General features: G+C 42.6%; 1 non-coding gene across 1 annotated transcript; it reads left to right on the forward strand.

The window, feature by feature from the left end:
* trnak-uuu (transfer RNA lysine (anticodon UUU)) lies at nucleotides 1-73 on the forward strand. Its single transcript has one exon. It is a non-coding gene; the product is annotated as a tRNA-Lys (tRNA).
* The last annotated feature ends 9,440 nt before the right edge of the window (nucleotides 74-9,513 follow it).

The raw sequence follows: 9,513 nt of genomic DNA on the forward strand, positions 1-9,513 counted from the left end.
GCCTGAGTAGCTCAGACGGTAGAGCATCAGACTTTTAATCTGAGGGTCCAGGGTTCAAGTCCCTGTTCAGGTGCTGTGGATGTTCCTGTGTTTGACAACATGGTACTGGATGAAGTTCAGTGTTGAACGAACTGTCATCATTAAAAGTAGAAGTGTTCTTGTCTTGCCACTGTGAGACTGTCGCAAGAAAAGTGACCAATAAGAATTTCATGTGGCATGAAATTAACAAAAGACCACAAATAACACTGGTCAAGTTAATTTTATTTACATTGCACCAAATCACAACAAAAGTTATCTCATGACACTTTACAGGTAGAGCACGTCCAGTACCAAACTCCTTCAATGAATCTACACCCAACAATTCTCCATCAGCAAGCACATCCTGCAACAGTGGTGACAAAACCTTTTAACAGGCAGGAACATCAAGCATCAAGGTGATACCTTCCAGGGGACCGATCTCATGAGATAAACTTGTAAAGTGTCATGAGATAACTTCTGTTGTGATTTGGCATTTATAAATAAAATTGACTTGACTTGACTTTGAAGTTAGAATTAAATTTAAAGTAGAAAAATCTTCCCTCTTCAATCCTGTCACTAAGTGTTGTAAACTGTTTCAAACAAATTCTACTGTTCAACAGTTCAAGTGTTTCTAATGAAGCTGAATGTGCTCTCTTATACTTTCCTCAATTGTGTTTCTTTCATGTCCACCTGAGATCAAAGACAGAATTCTAGGTACTGTCAAAGCCCTGATGACATCATCAGGAATTCTGACTTTGATCTGGAGACTCTTGCTTTAACCTGAATTTGATCTGACTAATGTTTTAGTTTAGGTTGCATGATACCGACCACCTCATTTCTCCTGATGGACTGGTGACCTGTCCAGGGTGAACCCTGCCTCTTGCCCAATGTCACCTGGGACCCCCCCCCCCCTCGTGACCCTTAAAGGATAAGAATAGAAAGAGGATGGAGGGATGGACTTAACACTGAAATCAGCTGATCTGATCCACATTCTAATTTTTCCTTTCCCTCTTTAGGAGTCAATGAGAATAGTAGTGTATATAATAATGTATATACAACCTTGGAGTATCTTTCCAAAGCTTTTAGTATTTCATCTTGTTTCTACTTGTAGTTTTAGTGCCTGGATCTTTTCTTTTTATATCCTGCTGTCTGCTCTTTGCTTTTGGAGCTTCCTTCAACAACTACCAAGCCTCCTGGGTAGTGTAGGAAACATGGTCAAGTTCTTCTTACTTTTGCAGTCACGTCCTGCTCACATTGGTCTGTCTTCATTTTGACTCCTCCCACTGCCACAATGACCAGCCTTTATACACTTGGTGACTGGGGCCCTGGTTGCTGCAGGCCTCAACACCAGCCTGTGGTTGTGAGCAGGGCAGAACAGAACTGACAGTATCTCACATGCAGGACCTGGGTCAGATCCTGGTGCCAGCTGGGGCACCGCTTTAACCTGGACGCCCTGGAAGATCTTCTCCAGGAACTCGCCTTTTTCAGTCGAAACAGCATGAAACTTCAAGTAAAGAATTAAAATTATTTAATTAACAATGAGGTCTCTGTAATAAAACAAAAGGGACAACTGACTACATCACCATTTCTACCTCTTTTTAACAGACTCACATTTCAAAACAATCAGGTTTATTTTGCTCCTTTCTTTCAGCAGAGAATGGTTTTGTTCCATCAACCTCTGGGTTCTGGGCCCAGCACGCTTCCTCTGCTCCACTCTGCTCTACCATTTATTGAACAGGCCTTGATTGAGGAGAGCAGGATTGTGACAAGAACAGGAATGTGAGTGTTGAAGGTTTCACAATTTTCTCTGAAGCAGGCCTCAGCAGGTAAAGATTCATCTCTTATTTCAGAGGAGGATTTGAAGAATTCATTGTTGCTGAACTGTTTATGCTTCAATTTCTGGACGTTCACTGGTGGAATGTTTGTGGGTCAGAGGTGAAAAGAGTACAAGTGCACCTGTTGTGTGTGATGGGGCACCAACATGCAAGAAGTTGTGTCTCCTCAGAGACTGGAGTCTTAATCCAGCACCTTAAACCGCTCGGCCACACCACCTCACTGTGCTATTCAGGGAGTTGGTCTGCTAAAGGCATGTTGAAGAGGAAGTAACATAATGATATAAAACTTATTCTGAAGGGGGACCCCTTTCCCTACCACTGTCACAGGAAGTGACGACAGCGCCGCCAGAAGCAGCCAGGAAAGAAATGGTAAAAGGACTCAATTTGTACAGCTCCTTTCTACCTCAGCACGCCACGCTAGCAAACCCCCTTTTGTTTGGTTTGGTTGTTGTTTAGTGACTGTGGATGAACACACAGGAGAAGTTGTGCATGAATTGGTGTTCCCTGTTCACTTGAATATATGCAGGAGTATGAGGTGGAAATAATACTGTTTATTTTTGTTCTTATTTCAGAACTGTTGACACAACAGTGTCAGATTAAAGCATCTTCACCTTCCAGATGCTGGTCTCCTTCTGGTGTCCTGACTGACACCCATCTTGTGTTCTGGATCCACCTGAACGAAGCAGCTCCAGATCCCTGAACTCCCTTACAGGTAAAGAAAATGGATGGCTGGATGGAAGTCCCCCAACTGTGGCTGTTCTGAAACTCTTCTCCTCAATCACTCCTGAGTTGACACTCTGAGATGGGAAACTCTGAGTATCTGGTTCCAGAACAGCTGATCTGAGTTGCTTCCATCAACTGTGAGTACGTTCACCTTGAGTTGCACACGTGCACAACCACGACAAAATGCCATCATCAATGGAGCCCCGACACCACGAGTCACCATGACAACCACAAACAAAATAACAAGTTATTTCACACCAATTAATTGAAACAAGACCTTCATATATTTATGGATCCATCACAAATATGAGCCTTCCCAGTCTGTCAGGTGGTAGAATTCAGTCAGCACCAATAACAGGAGAGTCAGAGTTTAGAAACCAAAGACAGACATTAAAGTCTCTCTGATAAAACAAAAATATAGTGAAGTATACTGGAAAAGAATATTGCAATATATTAAATATGATATTTTCATGGAGGGGCAGTTTTACATTTTTATTCTTGGATGCATTTATATTTTAGAATCAGAAAGGCAGTTACAATGACATCATCAAGACAAAACCTGGTGCTGACAAAGGTGAGGTGAACAATTTTCACAATCAATCCCAAATTTAGGCCTGAAGTTAGAAAATAATATTAGCTAGCTAGCTAACGTTAGCTAGTTAATGTTAGCAAGCTGGCAATATTTAGCACCATCAAATAGTTCAAACAAGGTCAACAGCTGTTATAATGATGGTCACATGATTTAACCTTCCTCCTGTGTGACCTGTTTGGAGGTTTTAAATGCATCAAAGAAGCACATCAATTTGTTTATTGCTTTTTGACTTTGTCAGGGACCTCCAGTTCAACAAAATAAAGCAAAAACATTTTTGTCACTAAATTATAAAAGAGTAAGTATCGGTTTTGACCCAGTGATCAAAATAAGACCACAAAGCAACAATTAGAGCCAAACCTGAAGTCAGAAGTGCACTGTCAGCAACCCACTGACAGCAGCTCCTCTCCCAGTCATGGGAGCTTCAGGGGATCCTCATTTGGCCTCGTTTTCCCATCGACCTGCACAACAACAAAACAAACAAAGACGGCCATGTCCAGTGTGGTCCTGGATATGACGACTGGACTGCAGGGTCCCAGTATCACTGTGACAATTCTTTTACCAGCTATGACCTTGGACAAGAACTTCTCAGGAGGAAACTTATCATGGTGGCACAGTGAAGAAAACTGGACCTGAGCTGCCTGCTGAAATCTTGCAGGTGAAGGACAGAGCTCCACCTCTTTGACAGACACCACCACTGTTGGCTCATGTTGTCAAAAAATGAAGTGTGTCAGTTTTTGACACACACACATCTAAACACACACACATCCACATGCATGTTCTTACACACAGAGACTTTTCCTCTGTTTTTGTTTTTTACTGGTTTTGAACCAGTAGTTGGTTTCTGTTGGTTTGGTTTGCTTGACTGGTTGTTGTTTGTTTGACCTTGCAAATCCATATTTTGGGTTCTGGCTTGTTCTGCTTTTCATTTTGTGTTTGTATTAAAGTTCATTTGCTGAAAAAGAGACTTTTTTCCTTTTTCTTGAGGTAAATATATGAGGGTCTAAACTGACCCATAACACCATGGATGTTACAATAGTTAATCATATTAAAATGAATAATAAATAAAACCAATCCATGTCAGAGATGTGTTCTAACATCCCTCAGTAATGGTCAGGAAACACAACAACCTTTTGTTTATTTCTATGATTTTCTTGAGGTTCATTTTATCATTTTTTAACTGAAATCGAGGGTTTACTGACTAAAAAAAGGTCTCTCTATGTTGGCCCTGCGATGGACTGGCGACCTGTCCAGGGTGAACCCCGCCTCTCGCCCGTTGACGCTGGGATAGGCTCCAGCCCCCCCGCTACCCTTAATGTGTAGGAATAAGTGGAAGATGACAGTGGATGGACTATACTATACTAATAGTACTGACAACGAACATTAAAACAAAATCGCTGTTCACTGTGAGCTGACGAGTAAAAACGTGATGAAAAGGATGACGGCGGCCGGTCGGACTCTCAGGGTTACAACCATCCTTAATGCCTTGATTTCTTTTCTTTTGAACCAATAAATCATCTCAAAACAAATTTGACCTCTCAGTCCGACTTTTTGATTGGCAGCCCCGACCCCACACCCGCCCCGCCCTCCGCGGTGTTTCAGTGCACGTTGCAGAGACGCTGTGTAGACGAGCAGCAGATCTTCACCTGTGGCGGCAGCGTGGAAAGTTGGAAGAAAAAGACGAGCGGATTTATGGACGCATTTCTGTTATCATCCTGCTGAACAGAAGACGGAGTGTGTTGTTCCTGACAAGGATGGGGAGCGTTGTGGATCTTAGATTAGTGGAAAAAACACGACCAGTTTGAAAAGACACCTGAAGGCCCGCCATCCCGCAGCTGGAGCGTTACTCTTGTGGCTTGTCAGTCAAATACAGAAAATAAACAAGAATTTGCACTTTTTCTAACAGGCTTCTGACGTTTCATTATTATGATCATGATCCTTATTGACAAGAGCAATGTGCTTCAATCTCAGTTTAAATGACAGTTTCATGTTTGCTTTGTATGGAGTTTTATAGAACATCACATATCCCTTTGCAACATCTCAGGAAAATAAAACATTGCTTCAGACTAAAATGAGACTAAAACTTAAGACAAAAGACTAAATTTAAACTAAAACTGTTCTAAACTAAAAGGCTAAGATGGGAATTTAACTGAATCCAGTCTTCGATGACTGACGATAACTAAAACGAAAGGAAAAATTCTTGTCAAAAAGAATCTCTGCTAGCTTGACAAATAAGTGCACAAACTGGGTTCAAGCTGGACTTTGGACACTGGTATCTGCAACAACTCCCATCAACTCCTAATCTAGCATCTCTGCTGGGTCAAACTATTTTACAGAACATTTGACAGACCTGTGGAGCAGTGAGGACAGACATGAGTTGATCCACATGATCCACTGAAGTGCCATTTTACCCTGCCACTGAGGTCACCAACATGAGCTGGAGTTGGGACTCTTGAACTGAACCTGGTATCACAGCGACACCTACTGCTGCAAAATGGAACAGCAACATTGAACCCAAGTACAGGATTGGAGGGAGACTGATGGTCGCTGTTTGGGTTTTTGAAAAACAAGGAGGGCGTTGGTTCAAGCTGGATTCTCAGAGACTATTTCCCCAACCTCTACATTGGCATCTACATTATCATCCAGTCATGTGACTGAAGTCATCCAGTCATGTGACTGAAGTCATCCAGTCATGTGACTGAAGTCATCCATTCATGTCAGTGATGTCACTTGGCAGGACTGTCATTGCCGTCACATTCTAGAAAAGAATCCAGACTCCACATGTGGCTCCCATGATAACTGATGGACCTCTGGTTGGAGGCTGGACGATGATGTTTGGACTTGAAGGAAAACTCCTTGTCCAAATTCCATTGTGTTCAAATTTAAAGTCCCACAATAAGAAGTAGCTGAATCTGACAGGTGAAGGTTTGGAACTCCAAGATGGTTGATGTTTTCTTGACTTGATGCTCTGACTGTCAGGGTAGATGACAGCTTCTTTCTGCTGCTGCATCTGAGTGGCTATGATTGGAGGTTTTACCTCCCAAGGTTGTCTGGTTCCAGGGGAAATTTGAAAATTTCAGTCCCCAATCTTGGCTGTTCTGAAACTCTTCTCCTGAATCACTCCTGAGCTGCAGCAAGAAAAAATACCAGTGCCCAACCAGATCAACTTAATGGCTGCTAACAGCCTCAGACACTTGATTTCCATCAATCTGGAGCCAAGAAGGCCCTCACCTGTGGTTCTCCTCCAGGAGGGTCCAGGTTCTGCCATTGTGGCTCCTTGTGCCACTGCCAGAGAGCCTCAGCTGCACACTGCAACATTTCAACAGGAGATTTACATTCCTTCAAATGTCCTGACATCTTATTCCAATGGTTCTGTTCCATCTTTATATTTTAAAATCAATCACACAATGAAAGCTGCCACAGCTGGTTTAAGAGAGAGAACACACTAAGAGATTTGAAACCAGTAAAATATGCTTTTCTGTGTGCAAACTAGTGAGGGGCATGGAAGGATATTTTACCACCAATACAGAACCCAAACTTTTGTCATGTGATGAGATGGTGACTCTGATTATGAAATTAATGGACAAAATGTGAAGTCAAAGAAAATGCATTTCTTCAGTAGACTTTGATCCAACATTTGTAGTTAGATTTTGGTGGCTGCTCCATGTTGGAGGAAACCAGGCCAATGTTGGAACGTCACAGGGAAACTCGTTTGCCTCCTCTGCTGCCAGTTCAACCCACTTTGGCAGACGACCACTCACTCCCATCAGTGGAGAGCAGCTTCAACTTGGTTTGGAAGTTTCCATTGTGGATGCATAGGAATGTGGAGAAAACATCCTTTGTTAAAAGTGGGATTTGAACCCACGCCTCCAGGAGAGACTGCGACCTGAACGCAGCGCCTTAGACCGCTCGGCCATTCTGACAGAAACTTAAAGTTGCAGACTGCAATATGAAATGAATTAATTCATTGACAAAGTAGAATTTTTCCACAGGAGCTACTGGCTCCTGAGTTGTTGCATTTATTGTTAACATTAAACACACAGTCTGTGTTCATGGCAGTAAGAAATGAATTTCATTTTTCTAAAGGACAAGAAATGAACCAGAACATTAGAACCTCATAATATCTCTTTATCAGTTTGTTCCATGGGACACATTCCAGACAGGAAGGTCCCCCTGAGACTTGAACTCTGACCACTGATTCAGAGTCCAGAGTGCTCACCATTTCACCATGGAACCAAACACAAGGAGGAGTTTCCTCAAAATACAACTTGACATCACCTGCAATCCAAACTGTTGCTATTTGGAGGTTCATCTTGCTCTTGTTCCAGACTACATTGCCAAAAGGAACATGAACCACAAGGAAATCATGGAACTCCAGATTAATTCAGGACCTGCTAACTACATCGTATGACCTGTGAGCAAAGACCGGCCAGGCCTTCCTTAATTCATCAGTTAATTACTGCTTCAACAAACATGCCACATAATTAAGTTACCAGAATTTCTCTCATTGAAAAACCCACCAGCCTGATTTCTTGACATGACATGAAAAATTCTCCAAAACCACACAGTTGGGGTCGATAGATACAAGGTTAACCAGGAGGAATCCTGCTCCTGAACCATGGGTGGAACAAAATCCACTGGAAAACTCAGCAATTCCTGAGTGCCACATCCATCCAGGAGCTTGGGTCTCCACTTGACTGTGATGATCCATGAGATCCAAGGAGGAGAGAGGAAAGAAGGATCCTGTTGGAGATCTCCTACCTTCTTCCTACAAGTCAGAGGTTCATAACCTCCCTTGTTGGTGGTGCCCTCAACCTGCTGAGAGCATCACTTAGTTATCTACAGAGAAACATAGCAGCTCTTCTGAAGGCTGCAGGAAACCTGCTGGAACTGAGACTTGGACTCAGGTCACTGGATTCAAAGTCCAGGGTGCTAACAGGTCCACCATGGCATCTGGGCTTTACTTCCCGTGTAAACAGGACCACAGTGGTCGTCTGGTTTTAATTTTCACAAACAAATACGGTTTAAAACTTGTAGACAGTGACACAGGGCTCTTATTTGAAGGGCCATGGGATGTGAAATATCCCAAACCTCTGAGATCAGAGCGCTCACTTTGATCTCAGGGTCCTGACCTTGGGGGTTCTTCCTTTGGTCTTCAAATACTTGTGGTTTTTATTGGCATAACTTTCAACTTGCATGCAAAAAGACAATCACAGTCAACTTAAACCCAGCAGACAGTGTTTATTTCGAATGAATCAGACAATCGCACAAATGAGAATTAAAGGAAAAACAAAAAAAAAGGTTTAAAAAAAATCATTCTCCACTCTGAAGCTTTTGAAAGTTCATTTGAAGGTTTAAAGGTGGTGGTGAGGAGGACACCCTGATCCTCCCTGTCGTCACTGCCAGGATTCTTTCTTCTGGTGCTGTGGTTCTTCTGATGAAGGGCGGCATGATGTTTGCTGTCTCAGGCTCCACCAAATGTCCTCTTCAGGACGCCACAATGTGGCCTCTTCAGTGCTCCATCTTCCCTGCATCGGAGACACAAGGGTTTCTCCTGGTGCCGACCCTATCATCCTTCTACCGAATGGTGCGGCGATGGATCCTCAGAGGACGCTGGGATCCTATTTCTCATCAGTGCCACAGTTTTTCATGGAGGGAACAACAGGAGCTTTTTAGTCATGTTTTGCTTGGTGTTTCCTGCTCAGAGCATCAGGATCTGTGACGCCATCTTGTGATAGTGGATTCATTCATCTGCTATTTCAACACATTCAAGTTCATTATCCCTACATGTCAAAATACATTTGGTGTGGAGTTTTAGTTTCTGGACTCAATCATAATGTGTGCATTTATTCTTCATGAACATTTCTCAGCTTTTTAAGTTTATGATATTTTGTCTTCCTCTGTTTTCTATTCCATTGTTGTTGATGATTCTATTGCAGGTTTGAGTTCCCTGTTGACTGAAGCAGAAACAGGAACAAAAAGCTGGAGGTGGTCAGAGCTCCAAGTTGGGACACTGATATTAAAGTAGGAGATGAACACATCCAGGTTAGCCATCACTCTCAGAACCTGCTACTTTACCTCTTCAGAATGTAGCAGCATAGCATAGCTTCATCTCACCAGTTAGTGGCCCACTTTGATGTCTGGGATATGAGGTTAAAGGTTCTTTACAGCTCTGAATGAAGGGTTTATAAAGTGTTAGCAATGCCATGAATAACACAAGCATTCAGTAATCCTTGATAAAAGGAGACTCACCATCAAGTTGGACCAGTTGAAGAACAAAAGGACTTCTCCACTATCACATTTATCCTCTCTCTCTCTGCGTGGACACAACAAATGAACTGGTTCAGA

Source organism: Aulostomus chinensis, chromosome 4 (assembly GCF_037954235.1).
Source record: "Aulostomus chinensis isolate RoL2024-O1b breed Wild chromosome 4, RoL_Achi_v1.0, whole genome shotgun sequence".
In the NCBI taxonomy this organism is placed as follows: Eukaryota; Metazoa; Chordata; class Actinopteri; order Syngnathiformes; family Aulostomidae; genus Aulostomus; species Aulostomus chinensis.